We start from the raw sequence: 21025 nt of genomic DNA, 5'->3' as shown, positions 1-21025 counted from the left end.
CTTTAATTTCGAGGACGAAATTATTTTAACGGGGGAAGAATATAATATCCCAGTATTTATTAACTTAATTATTTATAAGAATAATATATTTATAATTTCCATGCTAGATATTATTATTTTATATTGGTGATTCTAGAATCATCTAAAATTAGTTATAGAGTTCTAATTGGGACTCTATAAAATTATGGATAAGGCTGATTTAGTTGTTTAGATAACTCCTACCACCTATCTCTAATCAAATTAAAATCATCCAATCATCTTATAAATATATGATAATACATATTAGTGAGAGCGTGCGAGTTATCACCGGGAAGTAATAGTAATATTGGGTAAGATCAGGCGAAGCTGGTTGGATCAAAAGTTGAGATTTAGCTGTGTGGGTTTATTAAGGGTCTGTTTGGGAGTGCTGTTAAAAATTGCTGTGCTGTCAGAAAAAGTGCTGGTAAAATAAGTGCTGTTGTAGAAATCAGATAACTGTTTGTTAATTTTTTGATATTACTTATTTTGAGTTATAAATTAAAAAAAAATAATGTTTTTGGTGAGGTTTTATAATGAAATCTATAACAGCATTCTGCAAAAGCTGAAAAGCAGCTTTTTCCAAAAGCATGGGAGGACCTGCTTTTTCTAACGGCAGCTTTTCGGCTAAAAACTGCTGTTCAGAAAAGCAGCTTTTTGATTTACCAAACAGTTTTTCACCTGCTTTCAGCAAAAAGCTGCTGTTGCTGTCTGCAACAGCAACCCCAAACAGTACCTAAGTACATCACCATTCTGTCATAGGTGTAAGCCTCCTCCGCACTCAGGATTTTGTAAGCGAACACCCAATTCACTTTATTAATTGTTTTATTTCATATTCACGCATGTGTCTCAGTATACATATAGTCCGTTTAATCTTAAGGTTTAAGTGGCGTATTTGCGTGATAGATATATGATTTTGTATTGTGATATTATAATTATTATGAGTTTTTTTTTTTTTTTTTTTTTTTACTAATATGGCTTATAGCCTTACAATTTTAGTATCTGTTCTAAGATATTCTCGAGGTGAGCCAGAGTCGAACCCAGGACCTGGGCCAACAGAGGATAAGCCCTATGATCGTTAATTATTTAGTGTTATATTAGTACTCCTTTTCATGCGTCGATATACTGTACACACAGACCCGGCCCATTCGTTAATTATTTAGTGTTATATTAGTACTCCTTTTCATGCGTCGATATACTGTACACACAGACCCGGCCCAGAGGGAGGGCGAGCATTAAGGTTTAATATAGGTTGTGTCCAACTACGCACGAATTTGTTTGTTATATTATGCACTACTATATTGCTTTTTAAATTTCACGAAATTTGGCTCATAACATCTTCAGCTAATCCACTTCTCAAGGTTCAAAACTTGAAAGGCTACTATGTAGGTTTCTAACTTTAATTTCATTATAATTTATGTAGTAACATATTTAGTTAAATTTGAATTCAGTATCATAAATATTTTTTAAGAAGTTTTTTTTGGAAGCTCAAAAATTTTATTTTTACCCCTAGGCCCCCATATGGTATGGAACGGCCCTGTGTACACAATTTCTATCTTGTAGGTTGTAACTTGTGGTATGTGCACGCATGTCATGTCATGTATTCTAGTCAGAGCTACTTGCCATGTTTTTAAGATTTACTTTTGTAATCAAGAGATGCTAGCTAATTTATATTTAATTTGTTCGACTTGTAAATGAAATTTGTTATAAGTTCTAATATTTTCGTTTGGAGCTTTAAAATATAGTATATATAAATATGACAAGGAATTTCATTATTAACAATCTTATTAGTTGGGTTGATTAATTTTAATATTAATTTTATTGTTAGCATTATATAGAATTTTATATATCCTTTTATCATATTGGTGTTATTTGATACTGAGCAATAAGCATGCAACTAGTTAACTTGGTCTGGTATATATATTTTTGCATCAGGTGCATTGGTCGGTGAAAATGATTTAAATTTATTTTCAATTAAATATCAAGAGATATTTATATATTTAATTAAATATTACATTAAGCATATATAATATTGTCTAATTCGTGTATATTAGTAAGCAGAATTTTAGCCTGGTTTAAGCATATAAATTATGTCATCTGCATTTTATTTCTATTAATATGATTAATGATCGATAAATGTTTAACTATTTTTATATATAAGTATGCGGGTGTGTTAATTGTTCTGCCAAGTGACAGTACTATGAAAAGGATAGTGGTAGTCAGCATATTGTTTATGTGCTGGTGTGAGACTTGGAGGCATAGCTTATTTAGATGATTCCTAACATATTATTTATTAATTACCTCTAGATTGAATAAAGAGCTGTGGTCTATTCTGGATCATATTCGAAATTTGTATTGAGGTACAGATTTTATTTCTTTCTCTTCTTTTATTTAAATAATAAATATTTATTATATTTATTATTGTGACATCCTTAAAATCTCTTTTGTTATTGCACACCACTCTTTTCACTTGACCTCCATATATTTGAATTATTGTTGCCTTGACTCCAATTGTTTCCTTTCGTTTTATGATTGTACCACTATATATGTTTTGTTCATAGAGTCGGCAACTTTTGTAATTGTTTGGGCTCTTAAACTGATCCGTGTGGGTAAATCGCGGATAATGTTCACATGGAGTTCGTAGTAAAGGTGAACTAGACACCAACTCGTATCGGTGATTTAAGCATACGAGCATGTTTCTGGGGTATGAGATGTGACAAGATCATGATCGTTATTGTTTTGTGGAATGTTTTATACATTCCTTATTTCTTCTTGTGGATAGCCGAAGAAGAAATCATTGTTTTGTATTTGCTCGGTGATTGGAGTTGAGCAAGTACAGTTTTGTGTAAGAGACCCGCATTGTGTCATCTATTCATCTTTGAGTCTTATTGTTTATCTCGATTATTGTGACTTGAGGTACTTATTTGTATCAACTTATTGAAATTATTGTTTCGAGATTATTGGTACTCCTCGCACCTACAATATTTTTATATTCGTACTGGGCATTGGCTCACTCACTATGCCATAAATGACTTTCAGCAACATTACAAATACGTTGACAGAGGCCCATAAATTGTTGCAGCAGGCTGAAAATTTGCAATGACAACGATTTTGGGCTGTTAGTATTTTCGGCGTTGCCTTAGCCGACTAAGGCAACATTTTATGCAACATCTTAATTCCGTTGCCAAAAAGGCACAATTTTAAAAAAAAGGGACTCACCAAGACTGCTTGGTGGGTCCCACTGCCACGTGGCGCTCCAGCCACGTTGGAGCACTGCCACGTGTTCCACTGCCACGTGGGGTCCACTGCTGACTCATATTTTTGGCAATAGTTTTGGCAACAGTTTATTTAATGATGATAACTGTTTTTTTTATATTGTTTGCAACGTTTTTTATAGCTACTGCAACAATTTTGTAATGGCCAATATGAAATGTACTATTTATATATATGACAGCCCAGTACATTATAGTACTTCTTTTCCAATCCAAATCATCAAACACAAAAGAATAACACCAAAGTTGATAATGTTTCTGTAGTGTATTTGTAGTACATTTCACCAGTAAGTTTATCTTAATCTACATACTTCTTTCAAGTCCAAGAAAGAGAAGCTTTTGTATCCTGAGCGTCCTGGCCCGACATTCCAAATCGAATATTCTATTAAACTTCTTCATCTCTTGAAGAGGTTGCACTTTCTTCTAGCATAATAAAATAGGCATGAGGAGCCCAACCTGTATTTTGACATGATAGGCGTGTTAAGTAACCAGTTCTCCTAATTCAAAGAGATAAAATACAAGTTGCTAAAAGTTCGGGTTTATACAATCATACTTCCACTTCTAAGTACTAATAAATGCCATCTATGTTCCAACAGATGTAGCAAACGTAAGACAGTTGGTATATATGACTATTATAAAACTTACAATTTATCGTATGTGGGAATGGGAAGAGAAGCACATAGCAGATTGTAGAAACTACTATACCTGCAAAAGAAATTTTATTGATTACACAAAATAGCATATGTGGTACTGGTGGTCAAGACATCAATAAACAATTTTCATCACAACAAACCTAAAAGTGCACCACTAAAAACATCTGTCCAATGGTGCCAGTAGTCATCAACACGAGAGACCCCAACTAGTGCAGCAACAAGATATGGAAATAAAACAATGCAGAGTTTTGCAGCATGACCCCTACGATCAAATGCTTTAATTTTACCACTCAAATACAAAACAGGGAAACCGAGACATGGAAAGGACCCTGGAAAGTAATAATTCCTATTGTTAATGTGACCATCTGCATAAACTTTGTGATTATAAACGAAACAATTACAAATAGAGTAATTATTTATGTAGCTTGATTGACCTACTTACATGAGGAGTGTCCGCTTGGGAAGCTTTTATATCCCTCTTTTATAACTTTAGAATCTCCACTACACAAAACATCTCCATTTTCTTTAAAAGCCTATATGTGATGAACAGAACTTAGGTCAGATAAAAACAGTCAAGCAGCCTACCAATATATATAGCTTAAGGCTGGCCAAGATTAGGATGCAACATCTATTAGAAGTCAGGCTTTTTACACAGAATCAGGACAAACCGTTACTCCATTTGGAAAACACCTGAAGAAAAAATTTGGGCGTGGACGACCAACAGCATCTTTTATTGTATCTGTGATAACTCCGGTAAAATAGAAGAAATAGAAAGCAGGGGAACAAATAAGCATATATCTGTTTCAAAGAAAATAATTGATTAGGTATGAATGTCAGTTCTGTAGAGCAGTGATCCATAGCCAACGTTGATTTTGGACTTATGGCCAGTCCAAATATTCTTTAACCATACATGATCATGAAAAATCACAATTCATTCTCTACTTATTCTGAAAGGCTTGCTGGTTGCCCTCTTCTGCACATTGACTTTTGCCACTAAAAACTAGTATTAGTTGAAAGGAATTAAAACAAGAACAGTAATTTAAAGATGAGGAACGTACTGGCACAGCCCACATAGGTATAATGTCATGATGGAATGGGTATTTAATGTCTGGAGTTAGCATTTCCTCCGAGAGGTAGCGATGGAAAGGTTCTATCAGATTCAACATTCCATCAATCAGTCCTAGGAGTATAAGAACTACCCAGTCATGCTTGTGCCTTCTGGACTAGCTTGAGAACATGGGAGTTGGCTCCAAACTGACTCTTTGACATGCTCATCACTAAATAGACCTTCACAGATGAAAAATGAGAAGAATTTTGAACAACATTTGCAACAGGTTATATATTATGTGTATTACTCCAATCTAGCAAACCACTAATGACTCAGCGACAAAAACAATTACATATAAACCTATACTTAACTAAAGTAGATATGAAATCACTAAATAAACCTCTGTTACTGTCACAATGAGCAGATCTAACCTAATATTGCCATTGATAAACTGAGAAAAGCTTGAAAGAAGAAGAGAACTGTATTGTATTCAGAGAAAAATATAAATATAGATAGAGAGAGAGAGAGAGAGAGAGACAGAGACAGAGACAGAGAGAGAGACAGAGAGAGTAACAGATGCATACATACAAAATTAACAAATCTATGAAGATATATACATACACAGGCAGAGAGAGAGAGAGTAACAAATCAAAATTAACAAATAAAGTAAGATATACACATACACAGGCATATACATATACACATACAAGATACAAAATCGAGTAAGAATGTACCTTAAATTAAAGATGAAGATTCAATTTAGCCCTAATTGAAGAACCCTAATTAGCTCTAACCCTCCTTTCGCTTTGAGTTTGAACAACCCTAATTGAAGAACCTTAATTGAAGATTCCCTTTCTCAACTTTCCCTTTGCAGCCTTCGAACAGCGTGGTAGTGGTAGCCTTCGAATATTTTTTTTTGCTTATACAACTTTTTGGCAACAGTTTATTCATACCAATGCTAACATAATTAAAAATCGTTGTAACATGCTAGATAAATAGATAGCTACGGCAACAGCATCTACAGCAACGCTAGGGAAAATTGTTGCAGAAAGCCATTTATGGCATAGTGACTCTCGTTTGTTTCCTTTCCGCAGGTAATCAGGGGTAGCGGGGAGAGTGTTGAATGACACCCACTCTAGTTGCTTCCTTTGTTAGGGGCTAATAAGACTTTAGAACTTATATTCATGTTGATTTAAGACTTTGTTGGATTTATCATTATGGAGTTTCAGACTTTATTATCCATTGTGATTTTTGGTTTGTTAAATTATTATTATTTTCGAATGAATTTAGATTTCATTTAATTGTTTAGCCCTATTGTAAAAGTGGGATGTTACATATACATCATGATAGATAATATTAAATATCGATGTTGATCCGAGCATCGCACTAGACTTGCACCGAATCATACGCATGTGTATAATAAGATATGATGGATTCATGTGTGGCTCCCGCATCTAATGACCTCTATTGTCATAGATAAAAATATAACGGATGAATGTCTAGTATAGTTGTATTATGGCTCTATGAGTTTATACAGGTGTTAGCCTCAGAGCATCTCCGAGGCTAACACTAATAGTGAAAACTGTTAGTTAAACCACGAATAGCTATAATTTTAATGAACCTGCGGCGATTTTTGCTCCGACGTTATAATTATTAGTTTTATTCACTATATTATCTTTTATTAATTTTAAATATATCACTAAAATTATTTAAATAAAATTGCTCTGTATGAGTTAATGAAAATTAAATGTTTTATTTAATAATAGGGGTTGTTTAACCTGTGCCCTCATGGCACAGGTTAAAGTGTATTTAATACACGCGGGTGGTTGTTGACAGCTAAGGCTTACAATTTGTCACCTTTCTCTTCTTTTTCACCTTTCAACACTTTCATGCCTACTTTTCTAATTTTTATTTTTTTTAACCACCACATTTAATTTTATTTATTTTAATAAAAATGCATGTTGAATAAAAGATTTATTTTAATATAATAAGATATACCCAATTCTTGCATTTTTAACAAACTAGAAGAATAACATGTATGTGTATAAAAATTATAAATTATGATTTCATCCCACAAATAATAACTAGGCCCCCCTGCATCCACACTAATTTTCTAATTAAAATTAGCCTTCTAACTAAAATCAGTCAATTTGATATTTGATAATAAATTTATTTTTTATTATTTTAATAATATTAAAAATATAAATGATATAATTCTAATCATTTATATTTTTATACACATACTTGTTACTTTTCTAATTATAAAAAAATGCAAGAATTGGGTATATATTATTATATTAAAATAAAACTTTTATTCAACATGTTTTTTTATAAAAATAAATAGAATTAAATGTCGTGGTTAAAAAAATAAAAAATAAAAAAGTAAACATGAAAGTATTGAAAGATGAGGAAGAAGAGAAAAATTAAAAACCGAAAGAAAAGATGAAAGTTATTCAATAGTATGAGTTGTCAACAACCAACAGCGTGTATTAAATACACCTTAACCTGTGCCTGATAATAATATTATAATATTTTTATATTTGTTTAAATATTTTAAACTAAACATTATAAAATAAAACGAAATAACTATTATAATAAAAGCATATCTTATTTAATCATATTTTTTCTATAAATATTGTTAAAAATAAATTATTATCTTAACACTTAATAATATTACATATAACTTTATAAATTACAAATAAAAATAATATATATATATATATATATATAATAATAATAATAAACATATACATAATTTGTATATTATACTATTATGTATTTAAAAGTTATTTGAAATATTTTAACTTAAATATTGGTTGTTAGAATTTTATAAAGTTAGTTAACGATAAAATAACATTTTTACACTTAATAATATTAAATAATATTAAAAATTATAAATTATAAATAATACATCTATACACATAATAATGATGAACGTATATATATAATTTGTATATTATAATATTATGTATTTAAAATATACATTAAATATTATAAGCTAAACATTTAAAAATAATTTAAATTACTATGTTATATATTACAAATAAAAAATAATAAGATTTGGACCAATATTAGGTTTACACCTGGATCAATATTTCAAGTGGAGAAGACGCGGGCTTTTTAGATAACAGCAAAATCATCTATAAATCTAGCGTACTTGCTTATCGGTATCTAATGCTGTGTTAACTTCATGCAATGGAATGAGGGGAGAATAGAATGAATAATTATATATAGTAGTTTTAAGGAGAAAGAATAAAGTATTAAATAATAGTGACAAAATATGAATGTAGTTAAATTTCTTGTGAAAAAGATTGTGAAGAAACATGATGTAAAAATAGAATGAGCATTCATTTCAAAACATGTGGGTTAGAATTATAGTTAATATAGTATGGTTGAAATGACTGAAGGAATGAAAATTATATACATCTTCTTTGATCAACACTGTTTGAGAGCACAAAATTCATTTCATTCTCTCTCCATTCTATTCACTAACCCTTAACCCCCCGCTTGTTGTGCAAATTGGAATTACAGTTACGAGTGACGAGTATCAGACCCTCGAATTAATCAATTGAGCTATCGATTAATAATTTATCAGGATTTTTGTCTAATATTTTATTAAGAATTAATCGGTAATTTTCGATAGATTAGAGATTTTCAGATAAGTATATTAAGAGTATTACTTCTTCCGTCTTATTTTATATGACATTTATTCTTTTTTAAAAACGTCTCAAAAAAATTGAAAATATTATATTTATTATTTTTTAACATTACTTTTCACTATTACACCTACTACTCTATTTTATACTATTCTTTTACTCCCTCATCCCAATTCTTTTGTCATGTTTGACTTTTTGTTATCAAATTGAATAAATTTTGACTAGAATTTATCTATATTAAATAATTAAAAAAAATTGTAAAAAATGTATCACTAAAATCTATGTTTATTTTACTTAGTGTATTTTTTGATTTTTAGAGATTATGTTAAAATAATTACTAATTATTGGTCAAAATTTGGTCAATTTGACCACAAAAAGTCAAACAACACAAAAGAAGTGGGAGAGGAATTATCAAATAAACACTATTACATCTACTATTTTCCTCCATCGTCTCAAATTATTATTAAATTTTGACATGTCCCACCACGTATCTACTTTTCAACTAAATTTACTAAATTTATTATTTTTTTCTTAATCTTTGTCAAAGTTAAACAAACTCACAACGGAGGGAGTATATATTTGGTATTAAAATTCCGTTTATTAGTTCTCGACAGCTAGTCGGCTCCCATCACATGATCCATGGTAGAATTGATTGCTTTGTTTTTGTCAAGTTATTGGCTTCCATAACTCTATGTCTCCATACACTCCGCTCCACACGACATCCCACGTCTTTTCCCTTACAAATAAATACATATAAGCAGAAACAACATAAGATCCACACTTGCATGAAAATACAACTTGATATGCAGCTGTGCGTTCACAAGCAATGACAATGGATCGTCCAGAAGGTCAGAATCAGCATCACAGAAAACATGTCCGAAGAAATCAAATCAGCTTTTCGGCTTGCTTGCCTACCGATGTCCGTGGGATTTACGCAGATAGCATTTGCGCGGTCAAGTATTCTTCAGATCCATTCTCTGATATTAGAGAATCAGTTTTGGAAATGATAGAGACTGTTGGAGTCCGAAATTGGAATGAACTGGAGGAGCTAGTTTACTGTTACATTGCTCTTAATCCCACGGAAGTTCATCATCTTATTGAACAAGCTTTTGTCAGTGTTTTTATCAGTTATGCTACCTGATTTTCACTCCAATCTTGTACTTTTAACGAGATTTTTACTGATTTGCAATTTGCATGAAAATTTTCTTGTTACATTTGCTAAAGTATGTAAATATTAAGGCCACAGATGTATCGGCATCACATTATATTTTCTGAATTCCAAACCCAAAATCGATTTCAAATTTTAATTTAGTTGAGAACCCAAAACCAAATATTCATCTATTTTACTTAACAGCCAGTTTTATCATTAAAAGACGGAGTTAAGTTTAGATGCAGTTTATTTTTTTAATAACTTACAAGTCAATTTTCAAATTATAAGTGACAATATGAGAAGTTGAAAATTCTAAACTTTTTTAATAACTAATTTTTATTTTTTAAAATTTGATTTTATAAAATTTAAATGATCACTTTAAAAAATAATTTATAATATTTTATTATTATATTAGTAATTATGATACCCGATGAATAAAAGAAAGAATAAAATAGTAAATATCAAAAAAATTATCAAACACATAAAATAAAATTTAATTTTCACTTAAAAATAACTTCACACTTATAAATAATAAGCACTTCTGCCAAGATAAGACAAACGGCCCCGTAATATTATTGACGGCGAGTTGAATACAACATTAATAATATTTATAGAGTAATTTAAATTATATTAAATTAAACGTTGAACAAGTAAGCAAATATAATATGTTTCATGATATGTTAAATCATTATAATTTATTTATATCGAAAACTAATATTGTTTTTCCTTACAAAAACACCAATATTGTTTTTAGTATAATAATAGACACATTAATAAAATAATAGCACAAAACACATATAATTATTAGGGTAGTGGAACAAAACAAGAGAAATTCGCAAAAATATTCATGTTTTCAAAGTTTCAAAAATACGGTCAAAATTGTTAATAAGATTGTAACACTGATTGAAAATAATTATTTTTCAAGTTATAATAGTTGCATTAAAGGTTTCACAGTATTTTCGAAATAAATATATGCAACTTTGTTATTTTTGGAAAAAACCCAACAAACAATTATTAGCACCTTACTGGTAGTGAAAAAAGACCGTTGAAAAGATAAACTTTTTAGGAGGACTGATTTTTCCACCAAAAGATATGGTAGTTCTCATACATTTACATCAAAATATTCAGGATTATTGTCGTCCATCAGAAAAAAAACCATTGAAAGTATATTATAAAATTCGAAATTTAAGGACCCAAGGCCTTATTATAATACATAACGCTGATAATAATAATGAATCTGAATAACTAAATGACCCTTATTATAGTAAGTTACATCTAGAGGGGGTGAATAGGTGTATTATGGCTAACAATATCAATTTTAAATTTTTACCGAGTATTTCAGCTTAATGTTTTCAATTATGAGTGAGTATAACAGGCTATTATGCAAAACAGTAGCGTGCACAAATGTAAATTAGACACGAGCAATTTTATCCAGGTTCAACCCCTAAATCTAATAGTCTACGTCCTGGTCTATTACCAACTTGGTAAGAGAATATATTATTACTGAAAATATCAAGTATTACAGAATAATAATATATCTTCCATTTCCCAGTCACCTAAAGCAGCTTGTTGAAATCTTTGAGCAGACAGAAAACAGCTCGACATTATTGTTCATGTGCACTTTTTCTCGAACCCTTGAATTTCTTGAGCTTCCCTCTTTGAATTCTTCTTCTTCCTCGAACCTTATCACCTCAGACCAAGTGTGACTAATTCTATCTAACTCCTACTTGTTCTTATCCAAGAACCCCGCTATCTTTAGTGACTAAACAATTACAACCGTTTAATACAATATAAAAGAGGTTACACCTCAAACTATGTTCTCTAAAAAAGTATGAATAGTGTACTCAATAAAGCTCAATAGAGAAAAAAGCGTTTTCAAGATTGTGAGTTGTTAACTATACTTGAAAACAGTCAGCTGTTTATATATGGAAAGAATATAATGGCGACATTAGTTTAAATCTCCATGAACGTTGGTCATATAAATCTAGATAAATCAAGAAGAAAACGTTTGTAAAACCCGTTCCTACAAATAAGGAGGTGGTTTAAACAAAAGAGATTTAGATAAATCAAGCGCTAAAAAACCTGCTTAAATTTAGGAAAACATTTTTAATAAAAACTAAGCTTATATAAATAATACTCTGTTCATAATTTATTTAGAAAATGTACACCTTTTGTCCTAAACAATGTAGAAGTCGAATTCATGAATTCTGTGAGAAGTTCAACTTCTGGTAGGTATCTATCGTAGCTTGCTATTTAGAAATAGCTTGCTAAACATCTGTTATATAGTATAACTACATTATGTTAAGCTGATAATATAAAGTAGCATGTTACTGTGTGATCATCAAAACTTGGGATTTACAATTATAAAATATAATGATGATAATAACAAAAATAAATCTGAATAACTAAATGAGTATTGATTACTGAGTAACAATTGGATAATAGAATAAAGCAACATTGTGTAAAGTGATATTCATAATATATAGTTAGTAGAGCAAGTGGATGACTTACAAAAATGTCAGATCAATTCTCCTCATGTGCCTAGAATGGAGATTGAAGCCAGAAAGTTGGTGGATTTTCTTGACAGAGTTGTGGAGGACTTGTTGTTAGGTCCAGGAACGATTGTAGAAGGGGGGGGGGGTTGAACACAATCGTCACTTAAAAATAATCGCGGCAGAATAATCTGATTGAATATAAATTTGTTAATCAGATTTTAATTAATTAATATAACAATGTGGAAGTCGTTATATAATTAATATGGTTCGTTTTAATGTCCACTAGTTCGTAGAATAAATTTGACAGAAAGTATTCTAACTCAGCGGAACAAAACAACCGAATGATCAAAGCACAGTAAACTGTGGATTTAACGAATAGCAAGTTTAGCACAACTTGAAAGCTTTACAATACTTTGAACAAGAATAAATGAAGGGGGGAAAGCCATATTTATAGGCAAAACCATTGAACTAGTAAGACAATGGTGGCAAAGACAATCCCTAGCTTGCTAAGACAATTTGGCACTTTGTCTTGCTATTTTAGACCTTGTAAGACAATTAAATTAATTGTCTACAACTAGTAAGACAATGAAATCCGTGGGCAAGACAATCGAGGGGTCGGTAAGACAATTGAGAAGTGCGGTAAGACAATCTGGGAGATTGTCTTGCTGTTCTACAATCGGCAAGACAATCATAAAGATTGTCTTGCAAGCTACCATGGCAAGACAAATACAACAGGCGGTAAGACAATCTGAGAGATTGTCTTGCCGTGTAAAGGAAGAGGGGAAAAGCGGTAAGACAATCTGGGAGATTGTCTTACCTTGCTTAAATCAACAAGACAATCAATTAGATTGTCTTTCCTTGTTTATTTCAACAAGACAAAGCCTTGGATTGTCTTTCCTTTTGGTTAAACACTTAGACAATCATTTAGATTGTCTTTCCTTCTTGTTTTTCAACTAGACAATCAAATAGATTGTCTTTCCTTGTGTATTTCAAGTAGACAATCCATTTTCCCTTTAATTAATTAACCAATTAATATTCACTTAATTATTTTAAATGTATAAATTCATAAATTAAATTAATTCGAGATAGAATTAATTTAATAAATAAATTACACATCCAATATAATTATTTTGAGAAGTGAAATAATTAATTAGATAATTAATTATCCTTTTTCTTCTTCAGCAGAGTCTTCAATCTTCTTTAAACAATTATGATCTTCGACTTGATTGAACGACCACCTTCTCTTGACTCAGAATATTTAACCGGATGAGCTGATACACAAATGTACTGTCTGGTTCATCTGTAACTAGCTGAATTAAATATTCCTTGTCAATTAAACAATTAGGCGGTGGCTTGTTCGTCGATTCTTCGTCTTCTTAGTTCTTCTTCATTTGTAGACACAATAATGGAATCTTCTAAATAAATAAAGTATTGAAACTTTATACCTTCTGATCTTCTGGACGTTCTACAAAAGATTATTTGTAAACTGAGGCTTGATCATATTAATGAGCTTCTTCCAGTGGTTTGCAGCAGCATCCGGAAATTCTTCTGACATAAAATCTTCAATAAATTATTTGACGTTCTTCGTACGGATTCCGGATAACAGTACTTGCTATTTACTTGCTTTCTTATCAGAGTTGAGTTGATTCCTCTTAAATACAAATAAGCTTAACATATGCCTTTCAATCTCCCCCTATTTGTTTGCTAACATAACATGCAAATTATCGAGAGGATAACTCAACTAACTGATAAGACAAAGGATTAAACATTTGAAAGATAAATAGCAAAAGTTTCTGGTATTCATTAAACATTCACCAGATTCAAACATTAAAGATAGATTACAAAAGGGGTGTTCCTTTGGAACATATATTACAATACCCTATAATCTATAAATCAACTTCTCCTTCTTCAGTATCAGAACTGTGAAGAACAGGAGTTGAAGGTTCTTCCCTGGATGGCTTTTCTGCAGTAGTGGCTTCACCACGTTTCTTCTTTTTGTTAGCCAGAGCCAGTTGGTGCATAACTTCCAAATCCACCGGGTCCTCTTTAAATTCAGCAGGCTGAGTCTTCGTGACTTGCTTCATCTTCCTTGTGTATTTAGAAATACCATTCCGAAGACAATAGTCAGAGATAACACTATCAGCATCAGCCTTCTCTTTAGAAGCGAATCCCTTGGTTCGTAGGAGAGTAGATGCACGAATCAGTTGGTTCACAGGATATTTGGGGAAGGCTTCATCATTTAGATACACAGTGCATATGATGTCGTCATTGATGAACTTCAAACAATAAGGTTTCTTGACAATCTGAGGACTATTGAATTCAGCATGTTCCATCAGCTTGTCTCGAAGGAGTTCATTCAAATTAGAGCTTCTTTTGACTTTGTTACGAAGCACCAAGAGCTCAGACACAGTAAATGACTTTAGGAATTCAACTGAGAGTCTGAATGTTCCGTTCCTCCTGGTATAAATGATAAGCTCCCATTCATCTAGCAAGTTCCTGACAGCAACTGTAATGTACCACAGTTCAAGAGATAGGGCATGCATAAATAAATCCTCATCAGGGTTTACTTCCCTTAGATCATAGATTAATGACATGAACTTCCTGTCATCGAAGGGTTCCCTCTGAGGTCCATTGATAATTCTGCGAGCAATATCCCAACTCTTACCAACTTTGTGCTTAATATCAAGATTCTTCTGCACACAGGCAGCATCATAGATTTTCTGCTTTTCCTTCTTGATTTCTTCTTCAGTAATCAGCTTGTCTTCTAGGAGCTTCTGAAAGTCCCTGAGCTTTCGCTTCCTAGCTTCATTTTCCATCTTGAACTTTCTCACCAACTCTTCATGTTCAAGATCTACAGCCTCCTCTTCTGTCTGGAACATATAAGCTTCATCAAATACACCATCTTCTTGATTCTGGCAGTAAGTGGCATCAAACACATCATCATCATCCATTTCCTTAGGAAAGGCATCATAATTGTCTTCCTGTTGATGCATGGGTTGCTTGCCTTTAGACTTTTCAGTTTCTCTGCCAGGTGCAGAATCAGAAGTATTGGTGTTAGTGTTCCCTTTATTGCTTTGATTGGAGTTGTTTCCTTTGTCTTCTCCTCCCTTCTCTCTATTCTCCCCCTTAGTTGAGGGAACCTCTCTGGAGGTGGGATCATCAGACTTGGAGTTACTGAGAAGTTGATCCAGTTTACTGTCGATTTCATCAAATTTAGACATATAGAGCTCATGGTTGGATCTCATCTCGACAGTTAAACTCTGGATATCAGCTCTAAGCTCATCCCTGTAAGAACTGGATGGCTCCTCCTCTACTTTCTTCTCTAAGGTGACCAGTTGTGCACCTTTCAATCTTTCATTCTCAGCAATTATTCTTGCAAGTTCAGATTGTAACCTTGTAATCTGTTCCTCAAAAAGAGCTGTGTTAGTGTGTGCACTCACCTCACGTACACTCAAAGCTGTTTCACTAGCCTCTCGTGCATGTGTATCGTTCGGTGTTTGTCTTTCATCACTCGATTCACTCATAGCTCCAGATGTACCTGTATATACTACCAATGTTCCCTGAGATGGGTTCAAAGGTAGTGGAGGAACAAATTGTCCTCCGGATGCCATTGACTGCAGATGTACTTGCACATTGCCAAGCAGCTCCTGATCATCAAAGAAAGAATGATCAGCAAATTTTTCATACATAGAAAATTGGTTTTGAAAAACTGTGCTCTCAGAAAGTGTAGTAACTTGTGTAGTGGCTTGATTTTGCACTAGCGTGAGTGCTAGAGCAGTGCTTGACTCTGTACAGATTACCGTGGCTGGACGGTCAACTTCAATGGGTTCACTCTGTTGAGAGAATGACTCCAGAGACTGTATTGCCATATCAGTGTCCAAGCCCTTTTGAGAAGGCGAGGATGAGGCTGCAGTTGTCTTAGAGGTTTCCACCATTTGCTTATTTAGAGAAGACAGAGCTGCGGGTTCAGACACAAAAGCACTCCCACTCCTCTTCCGGGCTACTTTACGAACAGGTTTCGTAGTAGTGATGTTTGTTGTGTTTGGAGAAGAGAGAGTTTGTTGAAATGAAACATCAGCGGGGATATGAACCTGTGTGTTGTCAGGTTCATTGCTGGCAGGCTGACAAAACAAGTCAAAGTTACAACCATAATCAGATATATCAACATTAAAGTTAGATGAGAAGTCAGTAAGTACCTGAGCTACCTGTAAGTTATCTCTGAATTCCTGAAGTTCAGGATTGACAGCAGATTCTGATGGTAGTGGTTGTGAGGTTGATTGTGTTTGTGGAGAGTATTGTGTTTGAGTGAGGGGTATTATAAGTTCAGATGAGGATGGATGATTTTCAAAGAAGTTGTATTGTAGAGGCTCATCTTCAACTGAAGGGAATTGTTGTTGGTGGTGGATAGGTGATTGAGTAGGTGATTGTTGAGGTGATGGTTGAGGAGAGTGTTGTTGTTTTGGTTGAAGTAGCTGTTGCAGGGGTTGTTGTTGTTGCTGTTGAGGTTGTTGTTGTTGCAGGGGTTCAGGTTGAGCCACATTAAACTGAAGAGGTGCCAACGGAGCGTTGAACATCTCTGACATGAATGGAGTGACTACAAGTGGAACTGAAATGTGCTTTTTAGATTTAGCGAGCTTATTCACCAACTTAGTACTGGCCTTCTTGACCAAAGCTCGTTCACTGTTGAAGTAGAAGTTTTTATCAGCTTCTGTCATCTTGTCATTCAAAAGCAGCATAAGAAACCGAGGGTAGAAGCATTCAACTTTATCATTGTTCTCCACTGATCGACTCATCAGTGGTCCGATTTTCCTCAGAATCTCCTTCAGGATTATCTTGCCAAAATCAATTGGACGATAAGCAATGCAAAGTCCAAAAACCTGAAGGATGTTGGAGATGTTGTGGAAGTTTCTACGATCTGTAGGAGAGAACACCTTAGCCAAGGTGTCAAAGAATATCTCCCACTCAGGCTTCAAATTACCCTTAGACATTTTGGGCAGATTGATATCTCCTTGGTACTGTATGGTCTGAAAGAACTGTACCAACTCTGGTTCTTCGGGAACTTCAGCAAAGTTGCCCCTAGGAAAACCCAAAACACGATTAACATCATCAGATGTAATCAAAATACTCCTTCGGCCGTTCACATCACCAAGCCTTATATCTCCGATCATCCTGTACTCTTCTAGCAGTGTAGAATTCAGCGCGGTTGAGTAGAAGTCGTAGAGTGGCTGTATCTGTAAATCTGCAGATGCGGTGAGGGCAGTACTGGCTATACATTGTTCATTCAGAAATCTCTCCCAGTGCTTGAACCGGCTCGGGCAAACCTCAGGATCCAGATAGGCATTGTAATTGGTTTCTTGGATTACAAATTTTCCAGCCATTTGTATAATTAAGAAATGAATTAAGCGAGAATTTATCAAATTAAACGATACTTCTCAAATTTCTCGCAAATTTCACTTAATAATTAATTAACAATTAATTAATTAATTAATAATTCGAAATATCGATTTAATCTCGAATTAAAATTTAATTAATTTAAGTTGTGAAAATTTAATCCAACAAAGTCCAAAGCAGTCCAAATATCTCCACAAATTCAACTAATCTCCAAAATCCCCAATTCAAACCCAAGAACCCTAATTTCGAAAAACCCCTAAAATCAAAATCAAGGGTTTCGAATCACTTCCTCCTTTCGAAATGCAAACAGTCGAATGCAACACACACGACAGATGAATCGCGAGTCCTTTAATCCACAAACCGAGTTTGAACTCCACGCAGTCGATTCAAAGAATCCGGCGAAAATCCGGCAGCACTTCGGTAGAAATCGAAAGTGATAAGCCAAACCAGCAAGTTTTTGAGACAAAACTTGAAAAACTAACAAGAAAACAGCAAGTTTATGGATCAAAACTTGAAAAACCCGAGAGAATGTGTGTGTATATGCGCGTATAGATGAAAAAGATGAGTGTAATGGGGAGTAAGACAATTTATATGATTGTCTTAAGGGTTTTGAAGTCGGTAAGACAATCTGACAGATTGTCTTATGAGTTCAAAACTCGATAAGACAATCCGTTAGATTGTCTTGCCGACCCAAGGAAGAGTACGCGAGACGTTTGCCATACAAAATGCGGTAAGACAATTGTAATAATTGTCTTGCCGTGAATAAAAACAGAAAAAGACATTTAAAACTTGAAAAATTCGGTAAGACAATTGAAGTAATTGTCTTGCCGAGTTTTTCTGAATAAAAACAAACGAAAAATATATATAAAAAGGTGATTTTTGATTTATTTTTGAAATAAAATGTTTTGCACATTAAATCAAAAATCTAATATAAAAACAATATTAAATATTACACATATATTTTGTAAAATTCAACTTTAATAAAATATAAATACTTATGAACTTAACTTTAATTCATAAAAAATGAATTAACTTAAATTCAAATATTTATGCTTAATTAATTTTGAAAAATACAAAATAAATACAAATAATTATCTAAATGCTTAAAGAATAATACAGGGGAGTAATCAGGCACTTAGAAAATTACAGGTAAACATATAAACATGCATAATTACACAGATAATTATCAAATAATATACAAACAATCATATAAAATCTAATAAAATACTTATAATTACACAGAAAATTCACAAAATTATATAAAAATATATAAAGCATATTAAAAATATATACAAACAGAATCATGTCATATTTAACATCCCTAGCTCACAAACCAACTTAGAGAAAGTGGATTCATCAAGTGGTTTAGTGAAGATGTCAGCGATTTGATCAGCCGTGGGCACAAAATGTAACACCACCGTACCATTCACGATATGTTCTCGAATAAAATGATACCTGATATCTATGTGCTTGGTTCTGGAATGTTGAACCGGATTGTTGGAAATGGCTATGGCACTTGTGTTGTCACAAAATATTGGAATTTTGTCGACAGAATTCCCATAATCATTCAATTGGTTTCTGATCCACAGTATCTGAGCACAGCAGCTTCCAGCAGCTATATACTCAGCTTCAGCAGTAGAAGTAGACACTGAATGCTGCTTCTTGCTGTACCAGGAAACCAACCGACGTCCTAGAAATTGACAGCTTCCAGACGTACTTTTCTTATCAATCCTGCATCCTGCATAATCAGAATCTGTATAGCTGGTTAAGTCAAAACCAGTATTCTTAGGGTACCAAATACCTAAACCAGGTGTACCCTTAAGATATCTAAAGATTCTTTTGACGGCTATAAGATGTGATTCTTTAGGATCTGCTTGGAACCTAGCACACAAACATGTTGCAAACATAATATCGGGTCTACTAGCAGTGAGATAGAGTAAAGAGCCAATCATACCTCGATAGCTTGAGATATCAACTTTCTTACCAGATTTATCCTGGTCAAGCTTTGTGGCAGTGGCCATGGGTGTCTTTGCCGGAGAAGAGTCTTCTAGATTGTACTTTCGCAGAAGATCTCTAACATACTTTGACTGGAAAATGAAGATGCCATCTTCCTTTTGGCTTACTTGAAGACCGAGAAAGTAGGATAGCTCACCCATCATACTCATTTCATAATTGCTCTGCATTAACTTAGCAAACCTCTTACACAAGTTATCGTTAGTAGAACCAAATATAATATCATCAACATATATTTGAACAAATATCATATTATTATCATGCAATTTGTAAAAGAGAGTTTTGTCTATGACACCTCTAGTAAATTTATTTTCAATTAAAAATTCAGAGAGGGTGTCATACCATGTCCTTGGTGACTGCTTGAGCCCATAGACAGCTTTGAATAGGAAGTACACAAAATCAGCAAACTCTGGATTTTCAAAACCAGGGGGCTGTTCCAGATATACTTCTTCTTCTAGCTTTCCATTCAGAAATGCACTCTTCACATCCATCTGATAAACTTTGAAGTTGGAATGTGCAGCAAATGCAAGGAATATTCTGATGGCTTCAAGACGAGCAACTGGAGCATAGGTTTCATCGTAATCAATTCCTTCTTCTTGTGAATAACCTTTTGCGACCAGTCTGGCTTTGTTTCTTACAACAATGCCATCACCATCTAACTTGTTACGGAAGACCCATCTAGCTCCAATTGTAGACTTTCCTTTTGGCCTTGGAACCAGGGCCCAGACTTCTTGTCTCTCAAATTGATTGAGTTCTTCTTGCATGGCAAGAACCCAATCAGGATCAGCAAGTGCTTCATCTATTTTCTTTGGTTCTAATTGTGATAGAAAACTAGAGAAAAGACATTCATTCGTCGTAGCATTTCTAGTCCTTACACCAACATCAGGATCGCCAATTATAAGATCAAAGGGATGATCTCTGCTCCAAATCCTTTCCCTTGGAAGTTGTGTCCTAGATGATTCAGCTTTATTGTCAGTAAGCTGATGTGTATGACTAGTTGATCCACCAGCTCCCCCTGAGTTGTTGCCAGGATGACTTGATGATCCACCACTAGCATCAGTGGAATCTCCAGCATTATTGCCATTTCCTCCACCATTGCCTGGATCATTATCATCATTGTTGTCATCACCTGTTGCAACCTCAGGTGGCACATCATCATCTGAATCAGAATCTGGATAGTTGTCAAACTTCCGAGATTCAGATGGATCAGCAGATTGTAAACTTGGTAGTTTAGTGTCATCAAATGTTACATTGACACTAACTTTCACTGACAGAGTATCAATTACAAAAACTCTATAAGCATTATTTGTATAACCAACAAAAATTGCTTCA

At 33.3% G+C, this 21025-nt stretch overlaps 1 pseudogene; it reads right to left on the bottom strand.

Moving 5' to 3' along the window:
• Positions 1-3438: 3438 nt before the first annotated feature.
• Positions 3439-6879, bottom strand: LOC135151538 (probable lipid phosphate phosphatase 4; annotated as a pseudogene).
• Positions 6880-21025: the final 14146 nt, after the last annotated feature.

The sequence above is a fragment of the Daucus carota genome, chromosome 3 (genome assembly GCF_001625215.2).
Source record: "Daucus carota subsp. sativus chromosome 3, DH1 v3.0, whole genome shotgun sequence".
Taxonomy (NCBI): domain Eukaryota; kingdom Viridiplantae; phylum Streptophyta; class Magnoliopsida; order Apiales; family Apiaceae; genus Daucus; species Daucus carota.
The sequence above is the reverse complement of the archived record's forward strand: the minus strand, read 5'-3'. Positions and strand labels throughout refer to the sequence as shown.